General features: G+C 42.6%; 1 protein-coding gene and 1 pseudogene across 2 annotated transcripts in view; both read left to right on the top strand.

Annotated features, from left to right (window-relative positions):
* enah (ENAH actin regulator) overlaps positions 1-21954 on the top strand; it is a 281703-nt gene that overhangs the window by 136418 nt on the left and 123331 nt on the right. The window lies entirely within an intron of this gene.
* On the top strand, positions 8301-8604 carry LOC109930569 (annotated as a pseudogene).

The raw sequence follows: 21954 nt of genomic DNA, 5'->3' as shown, positions 1-21954 counted from the left end.
GCAGCATTGCAAAGAAGCAGCCTGGAAAGAGTGTCCTAGAGCAGCATCGTAGTGAGACAGCCTGAGAAGAGTATCCCACAGTCGCTATTGCAGTGAAGCAGCTTGGGAATCTCTTCTGGGGTAGAAGCGACCTGTAGAAGAACGACAGATTGCACCTGAATTGGAAGGGGACTAATATACTGGCGGCGAAATTTGCAAGAGCTGCTCAGAAGGATTTAAACTAGTAAGGTGGGGTGTTTGGGGGTTGGGGGCTGTGCAGGGGTTTAGTGGGGAAAGAGATCAGTCTGAGACAGGTACAGTTGGGAAAAGGAGCAAGTCAAACAGTCAGGGCAGACAGGAACAAAGCAGAGAACGAGGTGGGGCTGATAAATTAAACTGCATTTATTTTAATGCAAGAGGCCTAACAGGTAAGACAGATGAACTCCTGGCATGGTTGGGAACATGGAGCTGGGATATCACAGCAATTACAGAGATGTGGCTCAGGGATGGACGGACTGGCAGCTTAATGTTCCACTGTATAGTTGCTATTTGAAGGATAGAAGGTTGTGGGGGGGAGGGTCAAGAGAGAAGGGGGAGTGGTGATTTTGATTAGGGATAACATTGCGGCCGTACTTAGGGAGGATATTCCTGGGAGTACGTCCAGGGAAGTTATTTGGGTGGAACTGAGAAATAAGAAAGGGACGATCACCTTATTGGGATTGTACTATAGACACCCCAGTAGTCAACTGGAAATTGAGAAACAAATTTGTAAGGCGATCTTAGTTGTCTGTAGGAATAATAGGATGGTTATGGGAGGGTTTTATCTTTCCAAACATAGACTGGGACCGCTATAGTGTTAAGTCCTTGGATGGAGAGGGATATGTTAAGTGTGTACAAGAACATTTTCTGATTTAGTATGTGGATGTACCCACTAGAGAAGGTGCAAATGCGGGGAGGTGATGGCCTAATGGTATCATCACTGGACTGGTTAATCCAGAGACCCAGATAACATTCTGGGGACTAGGGTTCAAATCCCACCATGGCCGATGGTGGAATTTGAATTCAGTAAATATCTGGAATTTAAGAATCTAACGATGACTGTGAATCCATTGTTGATTGTCAGAATAACCCATCTGGTTCACTAATGCCCTTTAGGGAAGGAAACTGCCATCCTTACCTGGTCTGGCCTACATGTGACTCCAGACCCACAGCAATATGGTTGACTCTGAACTGTCCTCTGGGCAATTAGGGATGGGCAATAAATGCTGCCTAGCCAGCGACGCCCTCATCTTGCTAATGAATGAAAAAAAAACTTACTCTTGGGAAATAAGGTAGAGCAGTGACTGAGGTGCCAGTGGGGGAGCACTTTGGGGCCAGTGAACATAATTCTCTTAGTTTTAAAATAGTGATAGAAAAGGATAGACCGGATCAAAAAGTTAAAGTTCTAAATTGGAGGAAGGCCAATTTTGATGGTATTTGAACAAAGAACTTTAAAAATTTGATTCGGGGTGGATGCTTGTAAGTAAAGGGATGGCTGGAAAATTAGAAGACTTCAAAAATGAGTTAACGAGAGTTCAGAGACAGTATGCTCTTGTCAGGGTTAAGGGGCTTGAAGGTAGAAGGCAGAGGGTGGTGTTGGAGGGTTGCTTTTCAGACTGGAGACCTGTGAACCAGTGCTGTGCCGCAAGAGTCGATACTGGGTCCACTGCTTTTCATCATTTAAATAAATGATTTGGATGTGAAAGTAGGAGATATGGCAAGTAAGTTTGCACATGACACCAAAATTGAAGGTGTAGCGAACAGTGAAGAAGGTTACCTCAGAGTACAATGGGATCTTGATCAAATGGGCCAATGGGCTGAGGAATGTCAAATGGATTTTAATTTAGATAAATGTGAGGTGCTGCATTTTGGAAAAGCAAATCAGGGCAAGACTTGTAGACTCAATGATAAGGTCTTAGGGAGTGTTGCTGAACAGAGATCTTGGGGTGCAGGTTCATAGTTCCTTGAAAATGGAGTTGCAGGTAGATAGGATTGTGAAGAAGGTGTTTGATATACTTGCCTTTATTGGCAAGTGCATTGAATGTATGAGTTGGGAGGTCATTTTGCGGCTGTACAGGGCGTTGGTTAGGCCAGTTTTGCAATACTGCGTTCAGTTCTGGTCTCCCTGCTAAGAATAACAAAGAGCAAAGAATAAAGAAAATTACAGCACAGGAACAGGCCCTTCAGCCCTCCAAGCCTGCGCCGATCCAGATCCTCAATATAAACCTGTTGCCTATTTTCCAAGGATCTGTATCCCTCTGATCCCTGCCCTTTCATGTATCTGTCTAGATACATCTTAAGTGACGCTATTATGCCCGCCTCTACCACCTCCGCTGGCAACGCGTTCCAGGCACCCACCACCCTCTGCATAAAGAACTTTCCACGCATATCTCCCTTAAAATTTTCCCCTCTCACTTTGAAATCGTGACCCCTAGTAACTGAGTCCCCCACTCTAGGAAAAAGCTTCTTGCTATCCACCCTGTCTATACCTCTCATGATTTTGTAGGCGAATTGCTATAAGATTGCTATAATTGCTTTAAGAAGGATGTTGTGAAACTTGAAAGGGTTCAGAAAAGATTTACAAGGACGTTGCTAGGGTTGGAGGGTTTGAGGTATAGGGAGAGGCTGAATAGGCTGGGACTGTTTTCCCTGGAGCATTGGAGGTGAGCATAAGGGGTGACCTTAGAAAGGTTTATAAAATCATGAGGGTCATCGATAGGGTGATTAGACAAGGTCTTTTCCCCAGGGTGGGGGAGTCCAAAACTAGTGGGCTTATGTTTAAGATGAGAGGGGAAAGATTCAAAAGGAAGCTAAGTGACAACTTTTTCACACGGAGCGTGGTGCGTGTATAGAATAAGCTGCCAGAGGAAGTGGTGGAGGCAGGTACAATTACAACATTTAAAAGGCATCTGGATGGATATATGAATAGGAAGGGCAAATGCCTTCAAATGGGACTAGATTTATTTAGGATATCTGGTCGGCATGGTGGAGTTGGACCGAAGGGTCTGTGCTGTTCATCTCTATGACTCTTAAGTGGCTGCAGAGATTGTAGATACATTGGATATAATTTTCCATAATTTCATAGATTATGGAAAGGTCGGAATACATTAGAATATAACTCCTGTATTCAAGAAAACATGAAACTACAGACCAATCCCAAAGATCAATCGAGCAGCAGTCTCACATTGTCTATATGATTCTGCAAAAATATCTGTAAACTAGGCACCATGATATAACAGACCACCAGAGGCGGCAGCACAATGGCATACTGTCAGGAGGGTGTTGCATTTGATGCCCCCAACCTTAACTCGTGACCAATTGCAGTTTTGAGGTCAAATGTGGACAAGGAAAGCACCTAAAGTTTACTACATGCACCCACTTTCTCAGCTAATGAATTAGTTCTCCTTCATATTCGGTACAACCTGGATTTTGCACTAAGGTTGGCAAGACTGCAGAATTGTGTTTACACTGTCGCTTTGCAGGATAATGAGGGTGTATTATGTTTTGAGACAACCTTGTTGCTTTAATGGGAATGCAATTAATTCCATTAATGTTTTGAAAATGCCTTTTTTGTTGCATCTGGATTGAAGTGCTAATGAGGAATGTTAAAAATTCCACTGTATCTTCATCAAAGTCTGTAGAAAAATGTTTTCTACTTCTATATTTACCCATAGATAATTTATGAATAAAGTGTATTTTTGAAATGAAAACTGCAATGGAAGCAGTGAGATATAATGGCATAGCATCAGTGTGTGTGTGCAGAGTGAGACTTGGCCAGAACGGATAGTTGATAGGTTTGTGAACTGGTGACCACTTGTGGGTCCCAAAGGTCATCAACCTGTCAACACCTGTGGTTCCTGAACAGCTTGTGTGCATGTGAACGTTACAGTCGCAGACATTTTCCAGACCGGAAGAAGGAGGGTCTGTCTCTGTATCCCTACAACAAATAATTCAAGCCTGAAGACAGCTGGTTATTTTCTTCCACCATTTGCTGTATGCTGTTGCTGGTGACTGTGAATCTGAATGATTAATGTATAAATTCCCTGTGGCGTTGGCAAAGAACTGAGAATCTGGAAGGAAGGAGGTTCGAGACAGAACACCTCGTCTAAACCTAGGGCCTGCTGCTGCTGAACAATGATTGCACTGTATATTTTCCTCCACCATAACACCCACTTTTTTTGTTTAGTTGTATCTGTGTGTCTGTGTGTGGGTATTTTCAAGGGGATTAGAGGTTTCATTGTAAACTTGTATTTGTTAGTTCATAGTTATTTGCCTGTGGTTCGAATTCCTTAGGAGGTGGAGGACGTGGGTGGTGTCCCAGATGTGGGTTGGGAGTTCCTGGACCAGGGGGGAGAAAACGGAGTCAAGCTAAGCGGAGATAAGTTCAGTGGGGCAGGAGCAGGCAGAGACAATGGGTCAGCCGGGACAGTCAGGTTTGTGGATTTTGGGAAGGAGATAGAAACGTGTGGTGCAGGTTTGGGGAACGATGAGGTTGGAGACTGTGAATGGAGGTCACCTGAGGTAATAAGGTTGTGAATGGTTTAAGAGATGATGTTTTGGTGGTCAGGGGTGGGATCATGATTGAGGGGGCGGTAGGAGGAGGTGTCAGAGAGTTGGCACCTGGCCTCGGCTATGTAAAGGTCAGTGTGTGGATTTTGCGAAGGAGGTAGAAATGGGCAGTGCGGGGTTAGGGAGCGATGAGGTTGGAGGCTGTGGGTGGGAGGTCACCTGAGGTAATGAATTTGTGAATAGTTTGAGAAATGATGTTTTGGTGGTCAGGGGTGGGGTCATGATCAAGGGGGTGTGGATTTTGGGAAGGAGATAGAAACGGGCAGTGCGGGGTTGGGGAACGATGAAGTTGGAGGCGGTGGGTGGGAAGTCACCTGACGTGTTGAGGTTGTGAATGGTTTGAGAGATAATATTTTGTTGGTCAGGGGTGGGGATTTTGGGACCGCTCTGTGACCGCCTTGAAACCGACATCTCTCTGTCTCCATCTCTGGTGACCACCTCAAAACCGACATCTATTTCAAGCCCACCGACTCCCACAGCTACCTAAACTGTACCTCCTCTCACCCAACTTCCTGCAAGAATGCGATCCCGTATTCCCAATTCCTCCGTCTCCACCGCATCTGCTCCCAAGATGGGGCGTTCCACTCCCGAACATCCCAGATGTTCTCTTATTTCAAGGACCGCAACTTTCCTGCTTTGGTGGTGGAAAATGCTCTCAACCGCATCTCTTGTGTTTCCCGCACCTCTACCCTCACATATCCTCCCCACAACAAAAACAAGACAAAATCCCCCTTGTCCTCAATTTAACCCAGCTAACCTCCATATCCAACGTATCGTTCTCCGCCACCTACAATCCGACCCCACAACCAAAGATATATCTCCTTCTCCACCCCTATCTGCCTTTCATAGGGAGCGCACTCTCTGTGCCTCCCTCGTCCGCTCCACGCTCCCCAGTAGCTCCACCACCCCCGGCACCTTTCCTTGCAACCAAAGGAAGTGCTACACTTGCCCTACACCTTAGTCTAAGGCTGTGCCCTCGTGTACTAGTCCCTCCTGCTAAAGGAAACATCTTCCCAATGTCCACTGTATCCGGGACTTTCAGTATTCTGTAAGTTGAAATTAGATCCCCACTCATCCTAGACTCCATCAAGTATAGACCCACAGTTCTCAAACGTTCCTCATATGTCAAGCCTTTTGTTCCTGGGATCATTCTCATGAACCTCCTCTGGACCTGCTCCAGGGCCAGTTAATCCTTCCTGAGATATGGGGCGCAAATTGTTCAGAATATTCTAAATGTGGTCTGACCAGAGCCTTATAAAACCTCAGAAGTACATCCCCGCTTTTATGTTCTAGTCCTCTTGAAATAAATGCCAACATTGTATTTGCCTTCCTAACTACTGACTCAACCTGAAAGGTAACCTTCAGAGAATCTTGGTCTCGGACACCCAAGTCCCTTTGCACCTCAGATTTCTGAATTTTCTTCCCATGTAGAAAATAGTCTGTGCCTGTATTCGTCCAGCCAAAGTGCATGACCTCACACTTTCCCATGTTATATTCCATCTGCCACTTCTTTGCCCACTCTCCTAACCTGCCTAAATTCTTCTGCAGCCTCCCTATCTCCTCAACACTACCTGCCCTTCCACCTATCTTTGTTTCCACTGCAAACTTAGCCGTAATACCCTCAGTCCCTTCATCTAGATCATTAATGTATAAAGTGAAAAGTTTTCATCCCAACACTGAACCTTGTGGAACACCACTAGTCACTGGCTACCAACCTGAGAAGGACCCTTTTATCCCCACCCTCTGTTTTCTGCCAGACAGCCAATCTTATATCCATGTTAGTGCCTTGCCTCTAACACCATGGGCTCTTATTTTACTCAGCAGCCTTCTGTGCGACACCTTGTCAAAGGCCTTCTGGAAGGCCAAGTAGATAACATCCATTGGCTCTCCCTTGTTTAACCTGCTTGTTACTACCTCAAAGAATTCTAACACATTTGTCAGCCATGATCTCCTCTTGATGAAACCATGCTGACTTTGTGCTATTTTACCATGCATTTCCAAGTATTCAGAAATCTCATCCTCCACAATGGACTCCAAAATCTTACCAATGACCAAGGTCAGGCTAATCACCCTGTAATTTCCCACCTTTTGCCTTACTCCCTTCTTAAACAGGGGGGTTATTTCAGCGATTCTTCCAGATCTGTGGGACCGTCCCTGGCTCCACTGATTCCTGAAAGATCACCATTTAATGCCTTCACTATCTCTTCAACTATCTCCTTTAGAGCTCTGGAGTGTAGTCATCTGATCCAGGTGATTTATCCACCTTAAGACGTTTCAGTTTTTCTAGCACCTTCTCCTTGGTGAAGGCCACCATACTCCCCTCTGCCCCCTCCCCCTCCTGACTCTCTTGAATTTTTGAGATGTTACTTGTGTCTTCCATTGTGAAGACTGACACAAAGTACTTGTTCAGTTCCTCTGCCATTTCATTCTTCCCCATTACTACTTCTCCAGCATTATTTTCCAGCAGCCTAATGTCCACTTTTGCCTCCCTTTTGCTCTTTGTATACCTAAGGAAAATCTTGCAATCTTCTTTTGTATTACTGGCTAGCTTACCCTCATAATTACTCTTTTCCCTCCTTATTTCTTTTTTTGTTGTTCTCTGTTGGTCTTTGTAGGCTTCCCACTGCCCTTTGCCGCATTATATGCTTTTTGTTTTGCTTTTATGCTGTCCCTGACTTCCCTTGTCAGCCATGGTTGCCTTGTCCTCCCTTTAGTATGCTTCATTTTATTAGGGATGAATTTTTGCTGAGTCTCCCAGAAACTCCAGCCATTGCCATTCCACTGCCTTTCCTGCTAGGTTCCTCTCCCATCAATTCTGACCAGCTCCTACCTCATGCCTCTGTAGTTGCCTTTATTCAACTGTAATATCTTTATATCTGATTCCAGCTTCACACTCTCAAATTGCAAAGTAAATTCTATCCTATATGGCTACTGCCTCCTAAGGGTTCCTTCATCTTAAACTGCCTTATCAAGTCTGCCTCATTACACATCACTAAATCCAATATTGCTTGCTCCCTAGTGGGCTCCACCACAAGCTGCTCCAAAAAGCCATCTCATAGCCATTCCAAAAATTCCTTTTCTTGTGATCCACTACCAACCTGATTTTCCCAGTCCACCTGCATATTGAAATTCCCCATGGTCACTGTTACCTTACCTTTCTTACATGCCTTTTCTGTGTCCTAGTGGCATCTTGTGCCCTATATCCTGGCTACTGTTTGGATGCCTGTACATAACTCCCATTATGGTTTTCTTTTCCCCTTTGTGGTTCCTCAGTTCTATCCACACAGATTCTATGCCATGTGACCCTAGTTTGTTTCTTGCTATCGATTTAATTTCATTTCTTACTAATAAGGCAACCCCACACCCTCTGTTCACCCACCTTTCTTTTTAATAGGATGTATATCCTTGGATATTTAGCTCCCAGTCCTGTTCCTTTGCAGCCATTTACTTCTCTCTTTGTGCCTTTAGACCATCTGTCTCACTGCAAATGCTGCATGCATTCTATTGGAGTGCCCTTCATCTTTTTGACATTCTGTATACCAAGCATGATCGATGCTTGGCTTTATTTCTCTTCCCTTCTTGTGTCCCAGTCTACTTACTGTTTCTGGTTTAAATCCCTTCTAATTTGGGTTACCCCTTCGGTTCCTGCCCCCCTGACAAGCTCATTTAAACCAACCCCAATGTCTGTCTCCACTCGGGGCCAAGATGACAAGATGGCCAATGTACCAAAAACCCGGCCGATGTATTGCAATAAATTTTGTAGGCACCGGTCACATAAGCTTACCCAGAATAAGAAAGGATTCCTCATATGCAGAGAGTAAGAGGTGTAACGAGAGGAAGCAGAGTGGTTACGGTGGACAGACAAAACCTATATTGTGAAAAAAGGCTAAGACCACATAACATTGTGGAATTGTAGAACCTACCTGTCGACCAAGGAGAACGCTGCCCATCGAGAAGTGCAAGCTGTTTGAGCTGGAAGGAGACAAGAAGAGGAAAGGCCAAGTCGACCAGTTCTAAGCTGCAGTCTTTGTGGTCTTTGGAGTACAACACTAGCAAATCTCCATGCAGGGATAATAGTTTCAAGTCCTGTTAAGCTGTAACCCATCAAGCTTGTACAGGTCCCACCTGATCCAGAACTGGTCCCAATGCCTGCAGCATCTGATGTCCTCCCTCCTAATGTCACGTCTGCAGCCACATGTTCACTGGATTATTCATGCTGTTCTTATGCTCATGAGCATGTGATGCTTAAAGTATCCTGAGATTGTTGCTGTTGAGGTCCTGCTTTTAAATTTACATCCTAACCCCTGAATGCTGTATTCAGGATCTTACCCTACCATTTTCTTACTACCTTTGTTGTTGCTACCAATGTCTGCAGAAACGTTAATGCTGTTTTCTTTCCATAGATGCTTCTAGACCTTTTGAATTTCTTCAGCAATTTCTGTTGTTGTGTGTTAACTATTTGTTACCTTTACAATAAATATACGCTTAATATGAGAAAACACTTTCTGGTAACTTTACCTCACTTATGTTAGTTTTATTTTCCTTCTGTTTTACTTTTTTAAAAAAAATATTATTTTGGTTGATTAGTTTTACCTCCCTTTTGCTAGTATTGCTTCCTGGAATCCCAATTGCTGCTGCTACTTTATTAAGAGTGTTTAAGCAATTTAGACTCACTCCCCAACAGTAACTTTTCATCAGTCACTAAATTTTGAGATTTCATGTGGATATCACTTTTGGATTTTTTTTACAGTCTCTCTTGATGCTGTGTTCAGAATGAAGCATCTGACAATTTTTAAACTTGCCTCTGCTCTTGGTGCTGTATTTAGAATTAATCCATACTCTACAATTTGCATTTTCATAAAACTTACTGCCTCCTCTTCATTGGCACTTGTTCAGAATGAAGCCATTCTCCGTTCTCTACGCTCTTCAAATTTGCTGCCTCCTCCTCTTTCAGTGCTGTGTTCAAAATGTACTGACTTTGATAATACTATGTGGCAATGTCTGCCCTGAAAGAAGATTGTGACTCTGAGGTCAGCATAGGTCATTAAGGGCACAAAAGCTCAAGAAGGCGTTATTCATTTTGTCCACTTCAGGGTGACCAAGACCCATTGGCCCTGAATTCCTGTCTGTCCCAACATTGTGTTGAAGTAATCCTGGATGCGTATCCCCTTGCCACGAGGGCTGTTCCGCAATGCTACCCAGGGTAGTCATAGAATGCCAATGTTTTGACAGGGTAGATGCATAGAAACTGTTTTCCCTGGCTGTGGAATCTTGGGTTCACAGTCTTGGAATAAGTGTTAGGTAGTTTAGGACTGAGATGTGGAGAAATGTCTTCATGAAAAGGGTTCTTTGCAGTTTTCTTACCTGGACAGTGTGGATGCTGTGTAATTGAGTGTATTCAAGATTGAGGTAATGAGGTATTTATTTCCTGGTGGATTTTAAGGAAAATTGAATTGAGGGAGATAAGCCATGATCTTGGAGCAGGCTCAAATGACCATATGGACTACTCAAGCTCTTTTTCATATTATGCATGATAGATAATTTGATTTGGTTTATTTACAGTCATGTGTACCTAAGTACAGTGAAAAGCTTTGTTTACAAGCAGTCCAGGCAGATCAGAGTAAGTAAGAACATACAGATCATAGGGTGAAAAGAAAACTTAGATTTAGAATTTAAGTTGAAAAGTGTAGAACAGTCATCAGAAATGTTTGTTAGATCTGCCGGAGGGAGCTCAGAAGGAGTCGCACGGTGTCGGTGCCATCTTGAATTGTTGGAGGTGACCTCTTTAAAGAGGTCACAGTACAATATTCGGTCATAGTTTGATATTTCAACATCTGGAATGGCTTCAAAATATGAAGATAAATGAATCGTTTCATTTAGTGTCAATTTATAAAGCTAGTTTGTGCCGTCTTTCTCTTCTGCACTTATTCTTTAGTTCATTTGTGGGATATGAGCATTGCTTCTGGGCCAGCTCAGTTGCCCATCCCTAATGACCCTCAAGCGGGTTGCAAGGAGCTGCATTCTTGAACTGCTGTGGTTCATTTGATGCAGGTATGTGTACATAGAGTTGCAAGATATTGACCTAGTGACAATGAAGTAAAGGTATTCCTCTATAAATATTGCTGACATTCTGAAGGGGGCAAGTAGTAGATGATATCAGCTACATTGCGTACTGAAGACTTTTTTTCAGATTCAGTATTTTATGACATTATCTTGTTAAATTTGATCAGTACCTTCCAGTTCATTTAACCTTGATGACTGCTCCAAGTATATGAAATGTTCTAAAAATACCTTTAAATATAAGTGGAAAGATTGCACTTGCTTCATTAGCTCTTCACTCAATGCATTATTTAAAAGGAAAATCTTACAGCTTCCTTTCATAGGTTGGTTAGTTAAATTGATCCACTATAAATCATGAGTATACCAAATTAAAACCAAAATATGTGCTGAATTTGCTATTCCATTGTGGGGTGGCAAAAGGGATACTGATTGCTTTTGGTTCTTTTTGGGCAAGTGATAGACAATGCTGTTTGAAAGTGCACAAGACCATTAGATGTAGGGGTAGAAGTAGGCCATTTGGTCCGTCAAGTATCGTCTGCCATCCAATGAGATCATGGCTGATTTGATAATCCCCAATTCCACTTCAGAGTCAGAGAGTCATACAGCATAGAAACAGACCCTTTGGTCCAACTAGTCCATGTCAACCGTGTTCCCAAACTAAACAAGTCCCACTTGTCTGGGTTTGGCCCATATCCCTCTAAACTTTCCTATGCATGTACTTATCCAAATGCCTTTTAAACATTGTGACTACCTGCATCCACCACTTCCTCTGGCAGTTTATTCCATACACGAGCCACTCTCTGTGTAAAAAAGTTGCCCCTCATGTCCGTTATAAATCTTTCTCTACTCATCTTAAAAATATGCACCCTAGTTTTGAACTCCCCCACCTTAGTGAAAAAACCTTTGTTATTCACCTTATCTACGCCCCTCATCATTTTGTAAAACTCTATAAGGTCACCCTTCAACTTCTTATGTTCCAGTGAAAAAAAGTCCTAGCCTATTTTTATAACTCAAACCCTCCATGCTTGGCAACGTCTTGGTAAACCTTTTCTGAACCCTCTCCAATTTAATTATATTCTTCGTATAACAGGGCAACCAGAACTGCGCACAGTACTCCAGAAGAGGCCTCACCAATGTCCTGCACAACTTCAGCATGATGTTGCAACTCCTATGCTCAAAGGTCTGAGCAATGAAGGCAAGCGTGTTAACTGCCTTCTTAACCACCCTGTCTATCTGTGACATAAATTTCAAAAAACTGTTTACCTGAATCCCTTGGTCTGTCTGTTCTACAATACTACCCAGGGCCCTACCATTAATTGTATACGACCTGCCTTTGTTTGTTTTACCAAAATGCAGTACCTCACATTTATTCAAATTAAATTCCATCTGCCACTCCTGAGCCTATTGACCCAATCGATCAAGATCTCGTAGATAATCTTCTTCACTGTCCACTATACCACCAATTTTGGTGTCATCTGTAAACTTATTAACCATACCTTCTATATTCTCATCCAAATCATTTATACAAATGACAAACAGAAGTGGACCCAGTACTTTTCTTAGATAACAAGGCGTAGAGCTGAATGAACACAGCAGGCCAAGCAGCATCAGAGGAGCAGGAAAGCTGATGTTTCGGGTCTGGACCCTTCTTCAGAAAATGAAGAAGGGTCCAGACCCGAAACGTCAGCTTTCCTGCTTCTCTGATGCTGCCTGGCCTGCTGTGTTCATCCAGCTCTATACCTTGTTATCTCAGATTCTCCAGCATCGGCAGTTCCTACTGTCTCCCAGTACTTTTCTTGCCTTATCTCCATAGCCCTTGATTGCCTTACTGATTAAAAATCTATCTGTCTCAGCCTTGAATATACTTAATGATGCAGCCTCTGTGGTAAGTAATTTTACAGATTCATTGCCCCCTGAAAGAAAGAAAATCTTCCTCATCTCTGCTTTAAATGAGAAACTTCTTACTCTGAGATTATAATCTCTGGTCTGAGCCTCTCCTACTGGAGGAAACAACTTCTCCCTGCGTAACCTTTTATTTTTCCACAACTATTCCATCTGTCAAGTTCTTATCCCACTCACTTAAGATGTCTGTAGTCCTCTGTAGACTCCTTGTGTTATACTCATTGCTTGCCTTCCCATTTGTTTTTGTGTTATCCTTAAACTTGATGATAGTATATTTACATTTTTCATCGAAGTCATTAACGTATATTGAAAATGATTGTGGTTTCAGTGCTGATTCATGTGGCAATCCACTAGTTACAGGTTGCTTGAAAATGTGTCCTTTATCCCAACTCTCTGTCTTCTATAAGTTAATCAAATCTCTGTCCATGCTAATATACCAACCCAAGTGCTATGGGTTCTTATCTTATGTAAGCTAATGTGAGGTACCTTATTGAATGCCTTTTGGAAATCCAAATTTATTACACGCACTGGTTCTCCTTTATTTCCACTGTTTGTTGCCTTCTCAAAAAAAAGCTGCAATAAATTTGTTAGGCATGATTTCCCCGTCATGCTAACTTTGTTTGATTATAATATTTATTTCTAAAAGCTCTGCAATTACATCGTCTATAATATGTTCTAGCATTTACTTAAGGACAGATATTAAGCTAACTAGTTAACTTTTTATTTGCTTCACTCCTTTTTTAAATAAAGGAAATTTTCCAATGGCGTTTCATCGGCAATTTTCCATCCTGTGGGAATTTTCGAGAATCTAAGGATTCTTGGAATTTTACTGCTAGTTTTTGTTTTATTCATTCATGGGATGAGGGCATCGCTGGCTAGGCAGCATTTATTGCCCATCCCTAATTGCCCAGAGGGCAGTTATGAGTCAACCATGTTGATGTGGATCTGGAGTCACACATAGGCCAGACCAGGTAAGGATGGCAGTTTCCTTCCCTAAAGGACATTTGTGAACCAGATGGTTTTTTTCCAACAATCAACAGGGCACATCTACCAAATTTGAGGATATTGCTGTGGATGTTGTATATTTGGCTTTCAGAAAACATTTGACATGGTGCCACATAATGTTTTGGTTAGCAAATTAGAGTTTTTTGGTGCACTCATGGGATGTGGGCAAAGACGGCTGGCTAGCATTTATTGCCCATCCCTAATTGCCCATGAGAAGGTGGTGGTGAGCTTCCTTGTTGGACCACTGCAGCCCATGTGCTGTTGGTTGATCCACAATGTACTTAGGGAGAAAATTCTAGGATTTTGACCCAGCAACATGTTTCCAAGTCTGGGTGATGAGTGGCTTGGAGGGGAATTTGCATGTGGTGATGTTCCCATGTATCTGTTACCCTTGTCCTTCTAACTGGAAATAGTTGTGTGTTTGGAAGATACTGGCTTAGAACCTTTCGTGAATTTCTGCAGTGCATCTCGTAGATAGTATGCTACTGAGCGTTGGTGATAGAGCGAGTGGGTGTGGTGCCAGTCAAGTGGGTTGCTTTGACCTGGAAAGTGTTAAGCTTCTTGAATGTTGTTGGAGTTGAATGCATCCAGGCAAGTGGAGAGTATTCTATCACACTCCTGACTTGTGCCTTGTTGATGGTGGGCAGGCTTTGGGAAGTCACAAGGTGAGTCACCCGCCTTAGTTTTCCTGAGTATCTTACCTGCTGTTGTAGCCACTTTGTTTATGTGGCAAGTCCACTTCAGTTTCTGGTCAATGTTGATAGTTGGGAATTCAGTGATGGTAACACCATTGAATTTCAAGGGGCTCTGGTTAGATTGTCTCTTATTGGAGATGGTCATTGCCTAGCTTTTGTGTGGTGTGAATGTTACTTGTCACTTGTCAGCCCAAATCTGGATATTGTCCAGATCTTGTTACAATTGAACATGGACTGCCTCGGTATCTGAGGAGTTGCAAATGGTGCTGAACATTGTGCAATCATCAGCAAACATTCCCACTTCTTACCTTATGGTTGACAGAAGGTAATTGATTAAACAGCTGAAGATGGTTGGGCCTGGGACACACTCCTGCGGAATTCCAGCGACATCCTGGTCTTGAGATGACTGACTTCCAACAACCAGAGCCATCTTCCTATGTGTCAGGTATGACTCCAACCAGCAGAATTTGCCCCTTGATACCCAATGATTCCAGTTTTGCAAGAGTTCCTTGATTCCACACTCGGTTGAATGTGGCCTTGAAGTCAAGGGCTGTTACGCTCCCCTCATCTTTGGAATTCAGCTCTTTTATCCATGTTTGAACCAAGGCTGTAATGATTTCAGGAGCTGAGTGGCCCTGGCAGACCCAAATTGAGCATCACAGAGCAGGTTGTTGCTGAGCAGGTGCTGCTTGATAATATTGTTGATGACACCTTCTGCCTCTTTTCTGATAGTTGAGAGTAGATTGATGGGGCAGTAATGAGCTGTGTTAGATATTCCCTGCTTTTTGTGTACAGGACATACCTGGGCAATTTTCCACATTGTCGGGTAGATACTAGTGTTGTAACTGTACTGAAACAGCTTAGCCAAGGGAGTGACACCTTCTGGAGCACAAGTCTTCAGTACTATTACCAGAATGTTGATTGGCCCAAAGTCTTTGCAGTATCCACTGCCTCCAGTTGTTTCTTGATATCATGTGGAGTGAATTGAATTGGCTAAAGACTGGAATCTATGATACAAAGAACAGTACAGATCAGGAACAGCCCTTTCAGCCCTCCAAGCCTGAACTAACTCATTTTGCCCTTCTATACTAAAACTGTCTTCACTTACAGGATCTGTATCCCTCTATTCCCTTCCTATTTATGTATTTGTCCAGGTGTTTCTTGAATGCTGCTATCGTGTCTGCTTCCACTACCTCCTCTGGCAAAGCATTCCAGGTACTCACAACCCTTTGTGTGAAAAATGTGCCTTGCACATCTCTCTTAAACTTCGGCCCCTTGCACCTTGAACCTTTGTCCCCCAGTAATTGACCCCTTCACCCTGGGAAAAAGCCTCACTTTCCACTCTATCCATGCAATTCACAATCTTATAAACTTCTATCAGGTTGCCCCTCAACCTCTTGTGTTTCAGTCAAAACAAACCCAGTAATCCAAACTTTCTTCATAGCTAAAATTCCCCATATCCAACATCCTGGTAAACCTTTTCTGTACCTCTCTAAAGCATCCACATCCTTCTGGTAGTGTGGTGACTAGGACTGTATGCACTGTGATGTTGGGGACCACTGGAGCAGGCCAAAATGGATCATCCACTAAGCACTCTGGCTGAAGTTTGCCGTGAATGCTTCAGCCTTATTTTTTTGCATTGAAGTGCTGGGCTCTTCCATCTTCATTGAAGATGGAGATATTTGTGGAGCCTACTCCTCTAGCGAGTTGTTTAGTTGTCCACCATCATTCACAAATGGATGTGGCAGGACTGCAGATCTTAGATCTGATTTGGGATTGAAATTAGAATTGTTGGGCTTGATGAGTCTTAAACAGCATGGAATACAAATTGACTATAAAAAAGTGGGAAATGAGGGTAGGTATTGATGGGCATTTGTCAGACTGGAGATGAGTTGAAAGTAGTGTTCCTAGAGATTGGTTTTGGGACCCTTGCTTTTTCCTATTGATATAAACAATTTGGAGATGGGTGTTGGCAAAATCTCTAAATTTGCAGATGATACTCCACTAGGGAGAATAGTGAATCGTGACGATGATGCTGAGTGACTTCAGAAGGACATTAACAAATTGGCTAAGTGGGCAGACACCAGGCAGATGAATTTCAATGCAGACAAATATGAGGTAATGCATTTTGTTAGAAAAAACCCGGAGTGGCAATACAGGCTCAATAATACAACTTTGAGAGGAGTACAGGAGCAGAAGAACCTTGGGGTTCATGTGCATGATTCTCTGAAGATTGCCAGGCAAATTGTTAAGAAGGCTTGTAGGATCCTTGGGTTTGTAAGTAGAGGTGTTGAATATAAAAGCAAGGAGGTGATGCTATACCTCTACAAATCCATGATCAGTCCACATTTAGAATATTGTTTAGTTCTGGGCGCGTTATTTAAGGAAGAATGTTAAAGACCTGGAGAGAGTGCAAGGGAGATTTACTAGAACGATACCAGGAATGAGGGATTTTAAGATACAAGGAAAGATGACCGAAATTGGGATTATTCCCCTTGGAGCAGAGAAGCTTAAGAGGTGATCTATAGAGGTGTTCAAAATTATGAACATTTTTGACAGTGTAAAGAAGGATATTCTGTTTCCACTAATTGGTATGTCAGTAACTAGGACTCTCAATTTCAAGATTGTCAGCAAGAGAGCTAGGAGTGAGATGAAGAGAAACACCTTTACTCAAAGTTGTTAGAATTTGCAATGTGCTGCCTGGGAGAGTGGGGGAGGCAGATTCCATAGGTTTCAAAAGTTGGATATATAGAACATAGAACAGTACAGCATGGTACAGGCCCTTTGGCCCATGATGTTGTGCTGAACTATCACCCTACTCCAAGATCAAACTTACCTGCATACCTTCATTTTACTATCATCTATGTGCCTATCCATGAGTCGCTTAAATATCTGTAATGTATCTGACTCTACATTCCACGCACCCGCCACTCTGGGTGTAAAGAACCTACCTCTGACATCTCCCCTGTACCTTTTTCCAAGCACCTTAAAATTCGGCCCCCTCATGATAGTCATTTCCGCCCTGGGAAAATGCCTGTGACTATCCGCTCTATCTATGCCGCTCATTTTTTTTCTTCATTCATGGGATGAGGGCATCGCTGGCTAGGCTGCATTAATTGCCCATCCCTATATAGGGCAGTTAAGAGTCAACCACATTGCTGTGGGTCTGGAGTCACACGTAGGCCAGACCAGGTAAAGATGGCAGTTTCCTTCCCTAAAGGAACCAGATGGATTTTTCCAACAATCGACAATGGATTCATGGTCATCATTAGACTTTTAATTCCAGATATTTATTAGATTCAAGTTCCATGATCTGCCGTGGCAGGATTTGAACCCAGGTCCCCAGATCATTATCTGGGTCTCTAGATTAACAGTCCAGTGATAATACCACTAGGCCATCACTTCTCATCATCTTGTACACCTCTATCAAGCCACCTCTCATCCTTCTTCGCTCTTTCCTCATAAGACTCGGCCTCCAGTCCAGGCAGCATCCTGGTAAATCTCCTCTGCACCCTCTGTAGAGCTTCCACATCCTTCCTATAATGAGGCGACCAGAACTGAACACGATATTCCAAGTGCGGGCTAACTAGGATTTTATAGAGCTGCAGCGTAACCTCACGGCTTTTAAATCAATCCCCCAGCTAATGAAACCCAACACACCATTTGCCTTCTTAACGACCCTATCAACTTGGGTAGCAACTTCGAGGGATCTATGGACGTGGACCCCAAGATCCCTCTGTTCCTCCACTCTGCCAAGAATCCTGCCATTAACCCTGTATTCTGCATTCAAATTCGACCTTCCAAAATGAATCACTTCACACTTTCCTGGGTTGAATTCCATCTGCCACTTCTTTGCCCAGCTCTGCATCCTGTCAATATTCCATTGCAACCTACAACAGCCGTCCACACTATCCTCAACTCCACCAACCTTAGGTACATGTGACGACAATAAATCAAATCAGGTGGATGCTAAGAGGCTTCAACTGGATTTAGACAGGGTAAGTGAGTGGATAAGAACATGACAGTTGGACTACAATGTGGTAAAATGTGAAATTACCCACTTTGATAGGAAAAGTAGAAATGCATAATTATTTCCTAGATGGTGAAAAATTGGGAAGTCTTGATGTCCAGCCAGATCCACATGTCCTTGTTCATTAGTCACTGGAAGTTAACAAGCAGCTGCAGCAAGCATTTAAGAAGGCAAACGTTTGATACCATAATTTTAGGGCCCGAACACCTTTTTTTAATGTCCTTTACCCACCCTTACATGCCAGGCCTTGCCATCATATGGGCTGCTTTCAGCACAACCAATTCATCTTTACCCACTTATGGTCCCTTTTAGCAGCTTTTCTCTTCCCTGCCATACCATTATCCATCCTTGAGAAAAATTGTTTCCTGACCTTTGGTAGATGCACTTTAATTGAAAGAGGTGTTTAATCGCAATGGCAGTAACCATTGGGGTTTTGCAGAATTGAGCAATCAGCATCTGACTCACTGGAAACAAATATTAATTATTTAGTAGGACCAGGAAATGCAGAGCATTCTAACAAGGAACAGGGTACTGAAATAGGCAAACTTAACCCATGATATCTAGAAATAGTTATGCCTCATGGCTGATAAGGATTTACACAGATTAAAAGGTACCTCTGTTACTCACCTATGAACACACTTGCCTAATGGCAACTTGATTCTACTGAGAGTGAATAATATGGTTGAAGATGCATTGGGATTTGAGTTTGAAGCAATGATTCACGTACAGACAGAGAAATCAAATGAACATGGCCAGAGTTCCAGAGCTCAGGATGGAAGTAATGATGGATGGCACTACTTGTGCTGCCAGAAATGGGACCAAACCTTCAATTTAAAATGTAAGTGTTTTTTAGATGTTATGTATAGTTAAATAAGAAATTTCTGCTCTGCTGCTGCTTTACTTGATGTACAAACTTGTAAATATTTAATAATCTGCCCACCACAGATTTACCCATGCATGATGAAGAGATTGTCTAAATGACTACTTCGGTATGGTAGGGTTGTTTATATTTCAGAATGCTTGCACATCTCAAGTGTCTCTCTGTTCTGAGTTATGACAATTGTAGTAAACAGTGAGTGTTCAGTCCTGTGTAATCAAGTTTATATAATCAATAAGTGGTACGTTTATGAGCTTTTGTACAGTTCATTTTGCACCTTAGATCTTGGTGTCATTAATCTTTGTACTTTAGTGGAGCAGCAACACTGAACATTTGCTGTGGAGCTGTCAGATCATTTCATCAGGAAATCATTGTGCTTTGTTTTTATTTTCTCAATCAGTAATGTCTATAAAATGTGGTATAATAAATGAAATAAACAGAAAGTGCTGGGAACATACAGCAGGACCAGCAGCAATTGTAGAGAGAGAAAAAACAGTCTTGTGTTTCAGGAAAAATGTTAGTTGCTTAATATTCCCAGATGTTTTTGGTTTGACTTCAGATTTCTAAGATCCACAAAATATTGCATTAATAATGATTGGCGGATTTAATCTTGCAAGTAGGTTTGAAATTGTCGGTAAATGCTGTGAGAGTCTCTCTAAATGGAAAGATTATTCTCATAGTGATGTGTTTTATTGATAGTTGATAAATGTTGCACAGTTAAGATTCATAGTTTGAATCAAGATTTAATTGTTTTTGGTTTTGTCTTAAGATTTTTCTTGGCGTATCAAACCACATACATAATTTGTAGCAAGTGCAAGAATCAAACTGAAAGCAGTCATTAATTGGGTTAAATCTGCATTGAAGCTGGACCGATCACAAGATCCTTGGATAATAACTTTAATTCCTTGCTGATTGTCCATGAAGTCTCCGCCTCTTCTTTTATTCATTCTTATCTGTCACCTTCTTTCGCTCTTACTTCAACTTGTCTGTCCCTGTCTCCATGTCGTTAGTAGCTTAGTCACTACCCTACACATATCTTCATATGTAATGCTGTTGTTCCAAATCAAGTTGTCATTTTCTGCAATTAACCTATTTTGTTAAACCTGACTGTACCATGACAAAAAGAAAGAAAACAATTTGTCATGAGGATCAAAGGAAGAGAAAGTAATACCAGCCTTGAAACCAATCAAACCAGTGTGGTCAGCTGTACTTGTGGGGAGGCGAGGAATAGAGATGAAAACTTTTAAGTTGGATATGTGAACCAACCCAAAGGGAAATTGAAGGAGATGGAAAAAGATACTACAGTTTGGTTAACACTCATAAATAGCTCTGTTTACTAGTTTGGATGTTAATATTTCTTTCCTTTCTTCCCTTCTTGATGTCACTGAATACTGTTTGAGCATGGTTGTGGGTGCTGACCAGAATTCCAAATACAAGGAAAAGCGTATGATTCAGCCTAGAAATGCCACATAAAGCCCCTGAGAACTCAATTAAGAGGGCAAAATTTCATGCAAGATCAGTCCCATGTATTTTGGTTGAAGGAACAGGAAGCATGGGAGATGAAAATCCTCAGATTCTTTCTACAGTCTCAGATTCTGTCTCTATGTTGCTGTTCCTTCAGTTTTATTTATCATGCCCCTTTACCTTGCTGAGGTGCCTGATTGTCTTGGACATCAGCATGTTCTGGGTGTTTGCCAGAACCTGCCCTGGGCTGTGGTGAGTTCTTCCAACAACTGGTTGAGCTCATCACCACTGCCATGGAGGGGAGTGATGTGAGTGGCCTTGTCCCAGTTTGCACAGCCATCCAGTTCTAGAATTCCGATGGCTGCCAGGCAGGTGGGGTCTGCAGCCTTGACACACATAACATAGTGACCTTTGCACACCATGCAGTACCTGGTTGATGCACCTGACAGGCATTGGCTCTGGAGAAGTGGATCTTAACCAGCTATTGGGCTGCTGCTTGTCAGGGAAGAAACACCGTGGAATCCATAACTTCTCTATCTTGCATTATTCCCCTGCCAGCAGAGGCATACTTGGCTCTGGCCCCTGGCCCTGTTTCCACCTATGGCTGTTAAAAGAGGTAGGAGAGCATGTTGCCGATGTCCTAACCATAATCTTTCAGGGTTCCCTAGATTCAGGAGTTCTGAATCTGGATTGGAAATTTACTCATGTGACTCTGTTCTTTAGAAGGGTGACAGAGAGAAACCAGGGAATTACAGACCAGTTAGCTTAACATTTGTGATGGAGAAATTGTTGGACTTTGTCATCAAGGATACGGTAACTGATCACCTCAAAAAAATTCAGTTTATCAGGAAGAGTCAGCATGGGTTCATGAAGGGTAGATCACACCTGGCAAACCTCATAGTGTTTTTTTGAAGATGTGACAAAGGTGGTAGAGAGAGGTAAGTTGATGAATTTTGTACATTTGGACATTCGGAAGGCTTTTGATAAAGCCCTAAACAAAATACTGTTAGCTAAGGTGGAAGCCCATGATATTGAAATCCAGAAATACCTGTTCCCAAATGGCCTCTACCACAAGCTGATCCAAACAACTATCTCCTAGACATTCCACGACTTCCTCCTCTTGGGATCCACTAACAACCTGACAAGTTCTGGAGCACAAATCTTCAGTACTATTGCCGGAATGTTGATGGGCCTAAAGCCTTTGCAGTATCCACTGCGTCCAACTGTTTCTTGGTATCTTGCAGAGTGAATTGAATTGGCTGAAGACTGGTATCTGTGATGCTGGGGATCACTGGAGGAGGCCGAGATGGATCATCTGCTTGGTACTTCTCGCT

This window comes from Rhincodon typus, chromosome 5 (genome assembly GCF_021869965.1).
Source record: "Rhincodon typus isolate 14 chromosome 5, sRhiTyp1.1, whole genome shotgun sequence".
Taxonomy (NCBI): domain Eukaryota; kingdom Metazoa; phylum Chordata; class Chondrichthyes; order Orectolobiformes; family Rhincodontidae; genus Rhincodon; species Rhincodon typus.
Note: the sequence above shows the minus strand (reverse complement) of the source record. Positions and strands in the feature narration are given on the sequence as shown.